Consider the following 19029-nt stretch of genomic DNA (forward strand, 5'->3'; position numbering starts at 1 on the left):
CCCCTCATTATATCAGTACAAGAAATTATATATAATTAAATCTTTGATAGAGATAAGGTGTTTTTATTTTTCAATACAGGAATGCAGTCATTATTGTGTTGAAGTTATGGAATGATTGTTGAGGATGCGCACATAACATGGTCATTATAAATATTTAATATGGCTGAGGATTGGATGGAGGTGGAAGAATAGTAATAATTTATTAACAATAAATGTATTGTACATAATTAGTAATATAACAGCTAACATTATAATGAATAAAGTTACAAGACTGAAATAGATATATATATATATATATATATATATATATATATATATATATATATATATATATATATATATATATATATATATATATATACAGTGTATGAGTGAGAGAGAGAGAGAGAGAGAGAGAGAGGAGAGAGAGAGAGAGAGAGAGAGAGAGAGAGAGAGAGAGAGAGAGAGAGAGAGAGAGAATCTGATAATGCATCATATTCAACTATATATGTCCGTGATGGTACGGCATTAAACATGACAACATGATACCAACCTATTCAATCCAATTTTCAGTTTATTGTTGTGTTGTTCCCTCTTGAAGTATGTTAAGAGTCGCAACACAAAAGCATTACGACAACCTTGTGGACAATGGTGAAGCATTCTAGACATGATATAAAATGTCAATAGTAGTCAGTGAGCAAAGTGTCAGCAGGAGCCTTGTCAATGACCGTATGTAACAGGCGTGTACCTTCCCTAGCGCGATCACCTCTCTGACTGCCTTCCGAGATTTTAATTTTTTGGTCTTTTTTTTCGTAAAATTAACTATTAATTAAATAATAAACACAAGTGAGTCTAAAAATTAGTTTATTTAAATATAATAACTAATCAGTATCTTTAGATTCCATCAAAGAGCACTATAATTCACTACAACTTATATATGTTTTAATAACCATACAGAAAGGGGGGCGTGGCAGGTGTAAACGTCAGGGGCTCACGTCATGGTTGACATACGTCATTCTACGCCTAGTTGCCAGGTCTTAATTTCCGTTCTCGCCATAACCACAGAATTTAGATGACATTTTTCTATATAAAGTAAGACAATACTGCGGAGTAGATGCTTGAATCCATTTTTCTTAATTAGGTCGGTGTCTCAAACTCTGGTGGTTTCAGTTTCACATTAATCAGAAGCCTAGTTCATTAGTTATATTAAAAAAAGAGGGTGTCATGGTCCGTGAAATACACAGTAGGAATATTGCCACCCGGAAAATTGCCACTATGAAAAATTAATTTTTTTCATTTAATATAGTTTTATGAACTTTAAATCACTTAGAATTACGATATGGAATAAAGAATACAGGAAAGCAAATTATTTACTTTTTATTATAGTTTTAGGAATATTATATCACTTAAAATTACATTAAGGAAATATATAGGAGAAAGAATACAGAACAGAACTTGTTTATTTCCAACACTTTTAAAAAAAATTACATAAAAGAAAATGGAGTACATAAATAAAAACAGAACTTGTTTATTTAAAAAACATGCATATTATATGCAATTGAACGTAAATATCTAATTTTATCATTATAAGTGCTGTATTTCAATAGAATGTTCTTTATTTTGGCGTTTAAATATTGATACTTTTTTTTTGTCGGGAAGTGAGGTCCCTCGTTCAAAATGGATTCTCTTAATTGTTGCTAAGCGTTCTTCATCTTTAAGTGCGTCAATCAGCCGCCAGATATTGGGGTGGGCATTACTTACTGATTTATTAAGCGAATTATGAAACGCCTCTACGTTGTTATTTGTCCGTGGCCAAGAGTTGACTACACGTCTATAAACATTCCAGAAACTTAGTGGAAATGTACCTGTAACTCTTTGTCTGTTATTCCTTGTCCCTCTCTCAATTCCTATGTATGTAGATTCGAAATAAGCGAGAAATTCCTGCAGTATGGCATCATCATCTAACAGTTCTTCGAAAACCCAAATAACATCTTGAGTTGGCACAAAGGCAAGGGCAGAAAAATGTCTCATTTTTAAAGAGAATTCATTGTTGTTGTGGTATTCTTGTTTAAAACCCAATTCAACTATCTTTCTATAAAGCGATTGAGAGAAATGGAAGAAACACCCATTAAGAAAAACGTCTGGAAAAGCCGCCTTTATTCCATTAAAACAAGCCTTTATCAATTGTAATATTTTCGGTTTCTTCACCACCTAAAAATTCACTCAATTTTTCAAAAACTCTTCTATATGTTACCTCGGTCTTGTTAGGTAAAAGAGCAAAGACACGTGGTATACTCAGTTTATCTTGCTGTACATGGACGGTTAAAAGTTGATAATAAAATTCCGGAGCAACTTTAAATGTACCGTCAATTGCCCAATTCTTAAAACGTTTTAAATCTTGTAGCCCAGCGTCAGATGCAAACATCAATATGCGATCCACATCGTCGATACCTGAATCATATTGAAGGAAAGTTTTCCCGCCGTCTATGACTGTAAATTCTAGTGGTATCGAATATCCTGCCCTTCCACATGGAACGGAAGGAAAATTTGAAAGTTTTTGTCTCCACTTCCTAATATTCCTGCTTATGTGACTTGTATTGGGCATTTGAGATAGGACAGATTTATCGAGAGACGCAGTAGCTTGACCTACCAGGACGCGACTTGACTGATGAGACGTTTTCACTTTTTCTTTTAACGATTCATGCGCAACTTTGGCATCTACACGATCTTTCGTTGACGAGTGTGTATGTTCGTTTACATGTTGCAAAACTTCAAAGTCGTTGTCCGATGTTTTTTTTTTTTTTTTTTTTTTTGTATGTAGTCTAGCCTTGCAGTTTCTCTTCTTTCGTTGACTACACACCCAGTATATAATTGTACCGTCCTTATTTGTTCCATGTTTATGGTACATGAACTGTTGCTCATCAACAAGCATATCGTTCCCACGTTCACTCTTAATGATGGACACCATTGTGGGTTGAAGTTTCCAGAAATACTAAACTCTAAATACTAAAATTCGTTATTGTGATATTTTTGTTTATAAACAACTTAAAAATTTCCTAAATAATGGTGGTTTGGAAACCTATCTAAAAATCTTAAGAGGTAAACAGTTGTCGAAACAATAACAGATAACAAGGAAAATCTTGAATGGAAAACTGTTAGTAAAAGTCGGGGATATAAGGTAATAAAGTTGTAGGTCTGTTTGTTTGTTTTAAACCATTCCTATGGGTTTAGAGTTACAGTTTTACACTGAGAAATAATTTCACTTCATTTAATTTAAAAAAAAGAAAAAAAATATGGTGGCGATCTTCCGGGTGGCAATATTCCTAGGTGGGCAATATTCCCGGTGGCAATTGACCCAGTGGCAATTTTCCCAGTGGCAATATTCCTAGCACCACCATTATCATGGTTTCTTTGAGCGGATTTCCGTTCATTGGGATTAACTGGATAGTGGAGCCAATGGTATAATTTTTCCAACTAGTTGATTTTTGGAAATATGGTCTGAGCAATCTGTGTGTGTGTGTGTGTGTATACATCAACAGCATTATGCCTATGTACCTAAAATTATTATCTCTTCCTCAGCAGTCCTCGATAGTATAGTGGTGAGTATCCCCGCCTGTCACGCGGGAGGCCGGGGTTCGATTCCCCGTCGGGGAGGTACATTGTTTTGGGAAAATGGGCCTGCTGTTGATGTGGATAACGTTCTGTATATATGTGCAACAGACCGTATGACCACCTCCCTCCCATGAGAGAATGTCAGAGACGGCCTTAATTAAACCCTGGCTTCCCTGGTAAAGGCAGGGATACACGCCGCTATACTGTCGTGGACTGTGTATTGCTTACAGTTTGCCTTGTGAGAAGCACTGACGGCACTAACTCCGTACATGGATGCATTTTTGTACAATGCAGTGGAAACAGTATGATTTCAAGGAGATAACTTTGACACCACAAGCATAAACATTTTCCAATTAACATACATACTGTATGAGAGAGGCAAGTGGCATCTGATTAAAGGTGTTTTGGCTGCTCAAGCAACTCCTATATCAGTTTTCGATAGTATAGTGGTGAGTATCCCCGCCTGTCACGCGGGAGGCCAGGGTTCGATTCCCCGTCGGGGAGGTAATTCCATTTTAAAATTGCTGATAAGAAAATAGTACGTGTTATGGAAGCTTTCTCAGTTTTATATAATTTAGTTATCAAATGAACATGGGTAATTATGAACTCTCACTCCCCCAGACCCTTGCCTTTTTCAAAAAGCATATGATTTCCCTGACGGGGAATCAAACCCCTGCCTCCTGCGTGACAAGTGGGGATACTCACCACTATACTATCAAGGTCAGCTGTCCGCAAGACTTGCTCCAGTAGCCTAACCCTCTTTGATCATATGCCGACTTATTGCACATCTCTCAAATGCATGCCATTTATTTAGTAATATTTTCAGTGTTGGCACGTTGATGGATCACTGTGAACTTCAATAGTCCCCAAGTTATGGCATTTGTGGTAATGTTCAAGGTTAATCCTTGAAATGGCAATTCTTATAGTGTTTAGTAGTTTGTCGGGATGATGTGGGGCAGGTTGGTGGGTGGTTAGGTAGATTTTCACTGATTAATATAATTATTTTATGCCTAAAAGAGATGGAATTGATAAGGAATCTATGGATAAAATTAGTGACATACTACTGTATTTATTACTATTATCCTATAATTACAGTATTCCAACTAGTTGATTTCTTGAACAAGACTGAATATTGCTGTTTCTTTTTTCAAGATGAACGCTATATATATTTACATTAGCAGCACCACGCTTAAATTCCTAAAATAATTATCTCTCCCTCAACAGTCCTCGATAGTATAGTGGTGAGTATCCCCGCCTGTCACGCGGGAGGCCGGGGTTCGATTCCCCGTCGGGGAGGCAAAATTCTTTTGGGAAAATGGGCCTTCTATTGATGAGAATATAGTGTTGAATATATATGCATCAGTTCTTCATCAGTTTCAACTCCTTAGACTGCATGACCCCCTCCCTCCCAGGAGAGAATGTCAGATCTACCTTAAGTGTTTGTATCTCTGCGACAGGGAATTGAACCCTGGCCTCTTTGGTGAAGGCAGGGATACACCCCACTATACTATCGTGGACTGTGTATTGCCCACAGTTGCCATATGAGAGCACTGACGGCAATAACTCCATACATGGATGCATTTTTGTTCAATGCAGTGGAAACGGTATGATTTCAAGGTGATAACTTTGACACCACAAGCATAAACATTTTCCAATTGACATACATATGAGAGAGGCAGGTGGCATCTGATTAAAGATGTTTAGGCTGCTCAAGCAACTCCTATATCAGTCCTCGATAGTATAGTGGTGAGTATCCCCGCCTGTCACGCGGGAGGCCGGGGTTCGATTCCCCGTCGGGGAGGTAATTCTATTTTAAAATTGCTGCTGATAAGAAAATAGTACGTGTTATGGAAGCTTTCTCAGTTTTATATAATTTAGTTATCAAATGAATATGGGTAATTGTGAACTCACACGCGCCTAACCCCTTGCTTTTTTCAAAAAGCATTTGTTCTCCCCAACAGGGAATCAAACCCCTGCCTCCCACATGACAGGCGGGGATACTCACCACTATACTATCGAGAACTGCTGTACGCAACACTTGCTCAAGTAGCCTAACCCTCTTTGATCCTATGTTGACTGATTGCACATCTCTCAAATGCATGTCATCTATTTAGTAATATTTTCAGTGTTGGCACGTTGATGGATCACTTTGAACTTTAATTGTTCTCAAGTTATGGCATTTGTTGTAATGTTCAAGGTTAATCCTTGAAATGGCAATTCTTAGTGTCTTGTAATTTGTTTATGGAGTGGGATGATGTGGAGCAGATGGGTGGGTCGGTAGGATGACAGATTTTCCCAGATTAGTACAATTATCTTATGCCTAAAAGAGATGGAATTGATAAAGAATCGATGGATAAGATTGATGACATACTATTGTGTTTCTTATTACTATTATCCTATAATTATTCCAACTAGTTAATTTCTTGATCAAGACTAAATATTTGTTTCTTTTTTCAAGATGAACACTATATATATTTACTTTAGCAGCAACATGCTTAGATTCCTAAAATAATTATCTCTCCCTCAGCAGTCCTCGATAGTATAGTGGTGAGTATCCCCGCCTGTCATGCTGGAGGCCGGGGTTCGATTCCCCGTCGGGGAGGCAAAATTCTTTTGGGAAAGTGGGCCTTCTGTTGATGAGAATATAGTACTTTGTATATGTGCATCAGTTCTTCATCAGTTCCAACTCCTTAGACTGCATGACCCCCTTCCTCCCAGGAGAGATTATCAGATCTTCCTGAAGTGTTTGTATCTCTCAGACAGGGAATTGAACCCTGGCTTCTTTGATGAAGGCAGGGATACACCCCACTATACTGTCGTGGACTGTGTATTGCCTACGGTTTGTCATGTGGGAAGCTCTGATGGCACTAACTCCATACATGGATGCATTTTTGTACAATGCAGTGGAAACGGTATGATTTCAAGATGACGACTTTGACACCACAAGCATAAACATTTTCCAATTGACATACATACTGTATGAGAGAGGCAAGTGGCATCTGATTAAAGATGTTTAGGCTGCCCAAGCAACTCCTATATCAGTCCTCGATAGTATAGTGGTGAGTATCCCCGCCTGTCACGCGGGAGGCCGGGGTTCGATTCCCCGTCGGGGAGGTAATTCCATTTTAAAATTACTGCTGATGAGAAAATAGAATGTGTTATGGAAGCTTTCTCAGTTTTGTATTATTTAGTTATCAGACAAAGATGGGTAATTGTGAACTTGCACGCCCCCACCCCTTGCTTTTTTCAAAAAGCATTTGTTCTTCCCGGCGGGGAATCAAACCCCTGCCTTCCACGTGACAAGCGGGGACAAGCGGGGATTCTCACCACTATACTATCAAGGTCAGCTGTCCGCAAGATTTGTTCAAGTAGCCTAACCATCTTTGATCATATGCCGACTGATTGCACATCTTTCAAATGCATGTCATCTATTTAGTAATATTTTCAGTGTTGGCACGTTGATGGATCACTTTGAACTTCAATTGTTCTCACGTTATGGCATTTGTTGTAATGTTCAAGGTTAATCCTTGAAATAGCAATTCTTAGTGTATAGTAGTTTGTTTATATAGTGGGATAATGTTGGGCAGGTGTGTGGGTGGGTATGTAGATTTTCACAGATTAGTATAATTATCTTTTGCCTAAAGAGATGGAATTGATAAAGAATCCATGGATATGTTTAATGACATACCACAGTGTTTTTTATTACTATTATCCTATTGAAAGCTTTACAATGGAATAAAAGAACTATTTAAGAGAATAATTTTCTACCGCCAGAGAGATATAATTTCGTGATAAATTTTTGAAAAAATGAGTAAAGTGGGTAATATGAATGGAAGGACTCGGAAATATATGCTACCCTTAACCAATTTGTAGTCATCCGAAAGAGAGGCCTCTAAATAAGAAATAAATAGATAAAACGCCTGTCACCCTGGAGGCAGGAGTTCGATTCCCCGTCAGGGAGATGCATAAGGCTTTTGAAGATCTGACATACTCTAGGATAGTTTGCTTGGGGGATTGTTCTAAGGATGTTGAACTAGAGGAATGCTTACATATACAGTACAATATACCATATCCTCATCAGCATCACCCCCATTTTCCCAAAACAATTGTTCCTCCCCGATGGGGAACCGAACCCTGGACTCCAGCGTGACAGATGGGGATACTCACCACTATTCTATCAAGGACGACTGCTGAGTGAGAGATAATTATTTCAGGAATAGTTGTGTGCTGCTTTTGATATAAATAGAAACCAGTTTCATCTTGATAAAAAAGCAGCAATATTCAGTCTTATGCCGGAAGTCAACCAGTTGGATGAATTATATCATTTGACTCCACTAACCAGTTTGTACTCAATACAAGAAAATCTTTCAACAATAAGAATTACAATTCACGTAAATCAAAACAATAAATTATAGAACGTTGAAGTATGAAGATGATTTCCATGATGAAGGTGATCTTCATTTTGAAATGACCAAACCCCATTATGTTCAACCCTAAGCACTTAACAAATTTAGGTGAAATGCCCTCCAACGATCTTAACAGTAAAAGTTATATGGTCTGTTTATTTATACTCAAGCTTTTCTACTAATTTTTAAAAAGTTGATATTTTAGAACCTGACCAGTGGCATATTGCCAGAAATTTTGGTGGGGAATGGTGAGCAGGGGTGGCCAGTAGCAAAGATTGCTCTATATATGGGACTTTTATGTAGTGGTCTTAAGAACTAAAATATGGAAATACAGAAATTCTGATAAATAGTATTATATGCGGATAAATGTAATAATCATCATATGAAACTAATATAAACATATAAAGTAATATTCCTTTTATCTTTTTGGGGATATATGACCTATTAGGGTAGTATGCTGTGGGAAGGGGTCTAATGAGTTGGAACTGATGAAATACCCATGAACATATATAATTTATAATACATTGTCTTCTGTATCACCCACTTTTTAACAAAATAATTTTCTCTCCCCGACGGGGAATCGAACCCCGGCCTCCCGCGTGACAGGCGGGGATACTCACCACTATACTATCGAGGACTGCTGAGGAAGAGATAATCCTTTTATGAACATCAGCATGCCACTGTTGTTGTAGAAAGAAAGTTTTCATCTTGAATAAAGAAAAACTGCAATATTTTACCTTCCGAAAATAACCTGTTTGTAACCAATATATGAAAGTACAAGAAATTCCTCCCCAAGAATCCCCAATAATAGTAATTAGGTAATAAGAATTACAATACAATTAAACCAAAGCATTAAAATATTGAACGTTGAAATATAAAGTAGATTTTTTTCCATTATGAAGGTGATTTTTATTTGCAAATGACTAAACATGTTATGTCGAAACCCAAACTCTTCCTAGCTTTAGAAGAAATTGTCTCCAGGTATCTTGGTATCAAAACTGGTTTAGTCAGGTTCTTTTTAGCGAGTCAAGTTTTTCTACCAATTTTGAAAGAGTTGATTTTTAAAAACTTCACCAATGACACATTGCCAGAAATTTTGATAGGGAAAAGGTGAGCATTGGCAGGTTCAGTAATAAGGATTTCTCTATATATAGAGACTTGATGTATGGTCCTCAAGAATTATAATAAGGAAATACAGAAAGGATGGTAAATAGTAATGTGATAATAAATATAATCAAAGTATGTAACCAAAGTACACAAATGATGTAGTACCTTAAGAAGCATCTAGAAATTCCTGTTATATATCAGGAATTACTAGATTCAAGGCCAATAAACAGGTAATTATCTCTCCTTGAGCAGTCCTCGATAGTATAGTGGTGAGTATCCCCGCCTGTCACGCGGGAGGCCGGGGTTCGATTCCCCGTCGGGGAGGTACAAAAGCTTTTGAAAGATTTGGTATGTCTCTCTCTCTCTCTCTCTCTCTACCTCTCTCTACCTCTCTCTCTCTACCTCTACTGGAATCCACATAGCTGACAAGGGTGAATATATATATATATATATATATATATATATATATATATATATATATATATATATATATATATATGTATATATATATATATATATTTATATATGTGTATATATACTGTATATGTACATAAATATATATATATATATATATATATATATATATATATATATATACATAAATATATATTTATACATACACACTCATATATATATATATATATATATATATATATATATATATATATATATATATATATATATATATATGTATGTATATATATATATATATATATATATATACATGTATATATATATATATATATATATATATATATATATATATATATATATATATATATATATATATATATATGAAAAGCTGAACTCAACAGAAAGAAACTGACAAAATATATTTTGATACTAAGATACTTAGAGGCCATTTCTTCTAAAGATAGAAAGAGCTGGGGGTTGGACATATAAGGTTTGGTCATTTCAATATAATGATCATCTTCATCCTGGCAAAATACCATCTTCATATTTCAAAGTACACTATTCCAGTGCTTTGATTCAAGGGGCTTGTACTCTTAGTGATACTTATTCCCTAATTACTTTTATTGAAGTTTCTTTGAGTTCATTTTCTTGTATTGGGTACAAACTGGTTAGCTGAGGGAATGATTTAATATTTCCATCTGTTTCATTTTCGGAAGAAAGATAAATGTTGCTGCGTTTGTTTGTTCAAGATGAAAATACTATTTACATCAACAGCAATACTCACTAGTTCATGAAGTAACAATCCCTCCTTCAGTAGTCCTCGATAGTATAGTGGTGAGTATCCCCGCCTGTCACGCGGGAGGCCGGGGTTCGATTCCCCGTCGGGGAGGCAAAATATTTTTAGGAAAATGGGCGTGCTTCTGATGATACTATATTATATATGCTTATCAGTTCCAACTCCCTAAACTCCTTCCCCTCTAGCAAAAACTACCTTAGAGTATGACGGATTAATCCAAAGTATTCTTATCTCACCGACATGGAGTTTAACCTAGACCGCCTGCGTGACAGGCGGGGATACTCACCACTATACTGCCAAGGACTGCTAAGGGAGAGAGAATTACTGTAAATGCTTACCGACATAAAATATAGTAATTCTTGATATATCACCCGACTTTATAAAAGCTAAAAATTACATTAATTTTCTTATTATTTTTATTATCATATTACTATTTAGCATAATTTCTCTATTTCCATATTATAGGTTTCGAGGCCCATACATGAAGTCCCTTCATATAGAGCAACACTTACTATTGAACCTGCCACTGCTCACCTTTCCCCCATCAAAATTTCTGGCAATGTGTCACTGGTGAAGGTTTAAAAAATCAACTCAAAATTCCCAGAGAAACTTGACTCTCTAAAAAGAACCTGACTAAATCAGTTTTGATACTAGGATACTTGGGAGCCCATTTCTTCTAAAGCTAGGAAGAGTTTGGGGTTGGATATAACGATGTTTGGATATTTCAAAATAAAGATCACCTTCATCGGCGGGAAAAAATGCACTTCATATTTAAAAGTTCTCTATTTTAATTCTTTGATTTAGTTGTATTGTAATTATTATTGCCTGATTACTATTATTGTAGTTTCTTTGAGAGGATTTTCCTGTATTGGTTACAAAAGGGTTAGTAGAGTCAATGATATATTATTCCTGACTGGTTCATTTCTGGGAGAAAGCTAAATATTACTTTTTTTTTTTCAAAGATGAAAATTTCTTTCTATATCAACAGCAGCATGTCAATGTTCCTAAAATAAATAACTCTTAATCAGCAGTCCTCGGTAGTATAGTGGTGAGTATCCCCGCCTGTCACGCGGGAGGCCGGGGAGGGAAAATTATATTGGTAAAATTGGTGTGCTGCTAATGACAATATAATATATACGTAAATCAGTTCTCAATCAGTTTCGACTCCTTAAACCCCTTTCCCCCAGCAAACTACCCAAGAGACTGTCAGATTTTTCTAAAGCATTTGTACCGAACCAGCCCAAGCCTCCCACGTGAAATGAGTAGATACTCACCACTATACAATAGAGGACTGCTGTGTGAGAGTGGCGCAAGTAGCCTAACCATCTTTGACCATATGCCAGTTACATATATCTCATATGCATGTCAGCTCTAGAATTACTTTGCTTTTGATTTCAAAGTTATCTCATTGGAATGGTATGTGGTCTATTCTACAAAAATGCTTCCAGCTAGGGTGTTAGAGCTGTCAGTCCTCCTCACGTGGCAAACTGTATACACACGAGGTCCTCCATACATTAGTGGTGTATATACCTCCTTCATCTGGGAGACTTGGGATTGATTCCCGTAGGGTGAAATAAAAATAACTTTGGAAGCTTTGACGTACTAAATTAGTCAATGGCTAGGGTGCTTTGTAGATAGGGCTGGGGGTAGAGGTTTCACACATTAGTATGTAATGCCCTAAAAGTTGGAACTGATTAAAAACACATGTTATAAATGCACCTACTACATACACATCCTCATCAGCAGCCCTTCAATTTTCAAAAAACAATTTTGTCTGCCCAACGGGGAATCAAACCCCAGCCTCCTGCTTGACAGACGGGGATACTTGCCACTACTGTATATTATCGAGGACTGCTGAGGGAAAGACAATTATATGTTTATTAGCATCAAATCTATTAATTCATGACATATCACAGGCATTATTGTATCAGTTACAAACTGGTTAGAGGTGTCAATGATATAATTGTTCTGACTGGTTTCTTTCTGGGAAAAGTTTAAATATTGCTGCTGTTTTTTTTTTTTTTCAAAGATAAAAACTACTGCTTTCTACATCAAAAGTAGCATACCAATGTTCCTAAAAGGATTATCTCTTCCACATTCCTCGATATTATAGTGGTAAGTATACCTGCCTGTCACGCAGGAAGCTTGGGTTCGATTCCCCATCGGGCAGGCATAATTATTTTGGTAAAATGGGAATGCAGCTAATGAGGATATATCACTGCATATATGTGCATCAGTTCTTAACCAGTTTCAACTACCTAGACCGCTCCCCCACATCAAACTACACAAGAGTAAGATCAGATCTTCTAAAAAGATTTTTGTCTCCCCGATGGGGATTCAAACCCCTGCCTGCCACGTGACAGGTGGGCGGATACTCACCACTAAACAATCACGGACTACTATGTGTGAGAGTTTCTCAAGTATCCTAGCCATCTTTGATCAGATGCCAATTGCATCTCTCGTATGCTTATCAACTGTAGAATTACTTTACTTGTGATTTCAAAGTTATCTGCTTGAAATGGTAGCTTTGGTACATAAATGCTTTTAGTTAGGGGTTAATCCAGTCAGTGGATTTCACATGGCAAACTGTAGACATCACACAGCCCTCGATAGTGGTGTGTATCCCTTCCTTCACGCAGGAGATCTGGGTTTGATTCCACGTCGGGGAAATACAAATGATATTGGAAGCTCTGACTTGCTATATTAGTCAATGCCTAGGATACTTTTTTATTGGGCTGGGGTAAAGGTTTCACACATTAGTATACTTATGTAATGCCAAAAACGTTGGATCGGATTAGAGCATACATAAGCTTGATGCACACACTTAACATACATATCTCATAAGCAGCACGTCTATTTTCCCAATTGCATTTTGTCTTCCCGACGGCGAATCGAACTGAGTCCTCCTGCGCAACAGGTGGGGATACTCGCAAATAAAATATTAGAGGCTGCTGAGGGGGAGATAATGATATGTTTATTAGCATCAAATCTAGTAATTCCTTACATATCACAGGAATTTCTGAAACCTAAAAAAAGACATTATTTGTCCATATGCTTATTATATTCATTATTATATTACTATTTAGCATAATTTCTGTATCTCCGTATTTTAGTTCATCAGATCTATATATTAAGTCCCTATGTATAGATAAATCTTTTGCTACTGCCAATGCCCCCTCCTCATAATTTCCCTTCAAAATTTCTGGCAATATGCCACTCGTCAAGTTTTAAGAAATCAACACTTTCAAAAATTGGTAGGAAAACTTAATTCAATAGAGAGAAAGGGACATATTTTTTTTTAAGATACTCGGATGCCATAACTAAATCTAGAATGAGATTTGGTCATTAAAAAAGAACAATCCCTTCATCATAGGAAAAAAATTCACTTCATATTTCAAAGTTCACTACTTTAGAGCTTTGATTTAACTGACCTTTAATTCTTATTGCCTAACTACTGTCATTGTGGTTTCTTTGAGTGGATTTTCTTGTATCGGTTACAAACTGGTTAGTGGTGTAAATGATATAATGTTTCCAACTGGTTTATTTCCGGAAGGCTAAATATTACCATTTCTTTTTTCAAGTTAAAAAATTAATTTCTACATCAACAGCAGCATGCCAATGTTGCAAAAATAATTATCTCTTCTTCAGCAGTCCTCGATAGTATAGTGGTGAGTATCCCCGCCTGTCACGCGGGAGGCCGGGGTTCGATTCCCCGTCGGGGAGGCAAAATTGTTTTGAAAAGATATGTGCTGCTGAGGAGGACATAATATATATGTCAATCAGTTTTTCATCAGTTCCAACTCCTTAGCCCCTTCCTCAAAGCGAACTTCCCTAGAATATGTCAGTTCTTCTAAAAGCATTTGTATCTCCCCATCAAACCTCGGTCTCCCGCTTGGCAGGCGGGTATACTCGTCACTATACTATCGAGGACTGCTACATGCTAGTTGCATCTCTCTCATATGCATGTCAACTGTAAAATTATTTTTCTTTTGGTTTCAAAGTTATCTCCTTGAAATGGTATCTTTTCTATTAAACAAAAAGGCTTCCAGTTAGGGGATATTCCCATCAGTGCACTTCATGTGGAAAACTTTAGACATCACGCACTCCTAAGTAGTATATTAGTGTGTATATCTTCTTTCATGTGCGAAACCTGAGTTTGATTCCCCCTGTCGGGAAAATAAAATGTTTTGGAAGATCTGACGTGCTATAGTATTCTATGGCTAGGGTACTTTGTTGATAGGGCTGGGGGTATAGATTTCACACATTAGTATACTTATCTATTGCATATAAAGTAGGAACTAATTAAGAACACAGAGATAAGTTTGATGTAAATACTACATATATAACCTTATCGGGAGCACATCTATTTTCTCAAATTAATTCAGTCTCCCCGTTGGAGAATTGAACAAAGGCTTCCCGCGTGACAGGCGTGGATACTTACCTCTACACTATCGAGGACTGCTGAGGGAGAGATAATTACAGAATAAGTTTATTAGCAATAATACTTATCATTTCTGAGAGATTACAGGAATTCCCTAAAAGCTAAAAATATTACTTTATATGTCTATATTAGTTACATAATACAATGCTTATTACAATTATAACGAAATACTATTTATCATAATTTCTGTATTTCAATATCTTAGTTCTTCAGACCCCCACACTACGTCCCCATATCTAGAGAAATCTTTGCTATTAGGTACCCCCTGCCAATATTACCCATCAAAACTTCCAGTGGCAGGCTTAGACTGGGACCATAGTTCAATCTACAAGCCTTCGCTCTGCCCTAGCCCTCAAAACAATCTAACTACTCCCTCCTGACTGATCCAGATTTACGCAGAGTTCTCCTTGTATTTATTTTTCCTGTCGTCAAAGTGTTAAACTTTTGTAAGTAAAAGGGCAAGTTGAAACTAAAAAAAAGTGTTATTGTTATACTCCATATAAAGAAGACGGAAACAAGCAAACTAATAAATAACTATTCCTAAATAGAAGATTCCTGAGAGATAATTACTAGCTATAATTATGCTAACCCCTGTCCCACATGGTCTTACGAGCTTAGCTAATTGCAAAACACTCCCCGAGTTATCAATATCCAGCTTACTATGGGTTACTAGAACAAACGCGTATGTTATGTGTGCGGACTTGTGTGCAGTCCAGACCCCTTGATTACAAAAACAATGTGTTCTCTTGGTCTATAAGACGAAAGTCGGTACTACGGTTGTGATGGCTCACTAAAACATTTCCTCAAATAAAATATCATCATCATATTTCAAAGCTCACTATTTTAGTGCTTTAATTTAATTGACGTACTTCATATGGCCTAAATACTAGTATTTTTTGTTGTTTGAGAGAATTTTTTTGTATCGGGTACAAACTGATTAGGGGAGTCGGTGATATAATTTTTTCGACTGGCTGCTTTTCTACATCAATGGTAGCTTACCGATGTTCCTAAAATAATTATCTCTCCCTCAGCAGTCCTCGATAGTATAGTGGCGAGTATCCCCGCCTGTCACGTGGGAGGCTGGGGTTCGATTCCCCGTCGGGGAGGCACAATTATTTTGGGAAAATGGGTGTGTTGCTCATAAGGATACAATATATATGTAATCATTTCTTGATCAGTTCCAACTCCTTAGACCCTTTTCCCCCAGCAATCTACTCTAGAGTATGTCAGGTCTTCCAAAGACATTTGTATCTCCCAGACGGGGAATCGAACCCCGGCCTCCCGCGTGACAGGCGGGGATACTCACCACTATACTATCGAGGACTGCAAGATGTAAGAGTTGTTCGAGTATCCTAACCATCTTTGATCAGATGCCAGTTGAATATCTCTTATATGCATGTTAATTGCAGAATTATTTTGCTTCTGGTTTCAAAGTTATCTCCTTGAAATGGTATCTTCATTTATTCTACAAAAATGCTTCCATGTACGGATTTAGTGTCATCAGTGCACCTCCTGTGGTAAACTTTAGGCATTACACAGTCCTCGATAGTATGGTAATGTATATCTCCACCTGTACACAGGAGGATTATGATTGATTCATCATTGGATAAATACAAATGATTTTGGAATATCTGAAATGCTATATTAATCAATGGGTAAGGTACTTCCTTGATAGAGGTGGGGGTAGAGGGTGTCACAAATTAGTACAAATTAGTGTACTTATCTAATCCCTAAAATGTTAAAACTGATGAAGAATACAGATATGTTTGATGTACATACTACATACATATCCTAATCAGCAGCTTGTCCATTTTCCCAAAATAATATTTCCTCCCCGACGGGGAATCGAACCCCGGCCTCCCGCGTGACAGGCGGGGATACTCACCACTATACTATCGAGGACTGGTGAGGGAGAGATAACTATATGTTTACTGGCATCAGTTCTAATGATTTCTAATAGATTACAGGAATTCCTGAAAAATAAAAAGAATATCTGTATATGTTTATATCAGTTTCATATGATGCTTATTACATTTATCAGCATATAATACTATTTATCAGAATTTCTGTATTTCCATATTTTAATTCTTCAGACCCCTACATCACGTCCCGATATAAAGAGCAATCTTTGCTACTGGCCACTCCTGCCCACCATTCCCTCATCAATATGCCACTGGCCAGGTTCTAATAAATCAACTCTTTCAAAATTAGAAGAAAAGCTTAATTGAGTATAAATAAATACACCATATAACCTTTAATGTTAAGATAATTGGAGGTCATTTCACCTAAATTTGCTAAGTGCTTAGGGTTGGACGTAATGAGGTTTGGTCATTTCAAAATAAAGATCACCTTCATCATTGGAAATTGTCTTCATGCTTCAACGCTCAATAATTTATTGTTTTGATTTAAGTGAATTGTAATTCTTATTGTTGAACGATTTTCTTGTATTGGGTACAAACTGGTTAGTGGAGTCAAAGATATATTTTTCCAACTGGTTGTGTTCAGGAATAAGACGGAATATTGCTGTTTTTCATCAAGATGAAAATTATTTCTATTTATATCAACAGCAGCACACCGATGTTCCTAAAATAGTTATCTCTCCCTCAGCAGTATCCCCGCCTGTCACGCGGGAGGCCGGGATACGATTCTCCGTCGGGGAGACACAATTGTTTTGGGAAAATGGGGTGTGATGCTGATGAGGATATGGTATATAAGTAAGCATTCCTTTAGTTAGATCCTTAGACCCATCCCCCCCCCCCAGCAAACTATCCTATAGTATGTCAGATCTTCAAAAGGCTTATGTATCTCTCCAACGGGGAATCGAACCCCGGCTTCCTTAGTGACAGGCAATTTGGTTATTTATTTCTTATTTCGATGCCTCTCTTTCGGATGACTCCAAATTGGGTAGGGGTAGCATATATTTCTGAGTTTTCCCCTTCATATTACCCACTTTACTCATTTTTCAATAGTTTATCAAGAAATTCGATCTCTCTGGAGGTAGAAAATTATTCTCTTAAATAATATTTTTTATTCCATTGTAAATCTTTCAATAGGATAATAGCAATAAAAACACAGTAGTATGTCATTAAATATATCCATGGATGCTTTATCAATTGAATCTCTTTTAGGCATACGATAATTATTCTAATCTCTGAAAATCTACCTACGCACCCACACACCTGCCCGACCAGCCCCACATCATCCCACTCCATCGACAAACTACTAGATACTATAAGAAAGGCTATTTCAAGGATGAACCTTAAATTACAACAAATAGCATAACTTAAGAGCGATTGAAGTTCAAAGTGATGCATCAACGCGCCAACACTGAAAATATTACTAAATCGTCGAAATGCATTTGAGCAGTCCTCATAGTATAGTGGTGAGTATCCCCTCCTCTCACGTGGAAGGCCGGGAGAACAAATACTTTTTGAAAGGCTATTAGTGCCAATGGGTAATTTGTTTGAAGGGGTTGGGGCGTGAGAGTTCACAATTACTCTTATTTATCTAATAATAAAATTATATAATACTGAGAAAGCAACCATACCATACTATTTTCTTATCAGCAGCAGCAATTTTAAAATAGAATTGCCTCCCCAGCGGGGAATCGAACCCCGGCCTCCCGCATGACAGGCGGGGATACTCACCACTATACAATCGAGGAATGATATAGGTGTTTCTTGAGCAGCCTAACCATCTATAATCAGATGCCACTTGCCTCTCTCATATGTATGTCAACTGAGAAAACTTTTTTTGCTTTTGGTGTAAAAGTTGTCTCCTTGAAATTATATCGTTTCTACGGTATTCTACAAAAATTCTTCCATGTAGGTAGTTAGTCCCCTCAGTGCTCCTCACATAGCAAACTATAGGCAAAACACAGTCCACGACAGTATAGTGGCTTATATCCCTGCCTTCAAAAGGGAAGCCAGGGTTCAATTTGCTCTCAGAGAGAGACAAACACTTTTGACATTCTCTCCTGGGAGGAAGGGATTCATGTGGTCTACGGAGTTGGAATTGATACACACATATGCTGTGCAGTACCAAATTCTCATCAACAACATATCCATTTTCCCAAAATACTATGCCTCCCCGACGGGGAATCGAACCCCGGCCTCCCGCGTGACAGGCGGGGATACTCACCACTATACTATCGAGGACTGATATAAGAGATTCTTGAGCAGCCTAACTATCTGTAATCAGGTGCCACTTTCTTCTCATATGTATGTCAACTGAAAATTTTTTTTTGCTTTTGGTTTAAAAGTTGTGTCCTTGAA

At 37.1% G+C, this 19029-nt stretch overlaps 1 protein-coding gene and 3 non-coding genes across 5 annotated transcripts in view; 1 reads left to right on the forward strand and 3 right to left on the reverse strand.

Moving 5' to 3' along the window:
* The window catches only part of LOC137614639 (uncharacterized), a 375918-nt gene that overhangs the window by 204937 nt on the left and 151952 nt on the right, over nt 1–19029 (forward strand). The window lies entirely within an intron of this gene.
* On the reverse strand, nt 8563–8634 carry TRNAD-GUC (transfer RNA aspartic acid (anticodon GUC)). Its single transcript has one exon. It is a non-coding gene; the product is annotated as a tRNA-Asp (tRNA).
* On the reverse strand, nt 16586–16657 carry TRNAD-GUC (transfer RNA aspartic acid (anticodon GUC)). Its single transcript has one exon. It is a non-coding gene; the product is annotated as a tRNA-Asp (tRNA).
* Nucleotides 18841–18912, reverse strand: TRNAD-GUC (transfer RNA aspartic acid (anticodon GUC)). The gene has a single exon. It is a non-coding gene; the product is annotated as a tRNA-Asp (tRNA).

This window comes from Palaemon carinicauda, chromosome 21 (assembly GCF_036898095.1).
Source record: "Palaemon carinicauda isolate YSFRI2023 chromosome 21, ASM3689809v2, whole genome shotgun sequence".
Classification (NCBI taxonomy): Eukaryota; Metazoa; Arthropoda; class Malacostraca; order Decapoda; family Palaemonidae; genus Palaemon; species Palaemon carinicauda.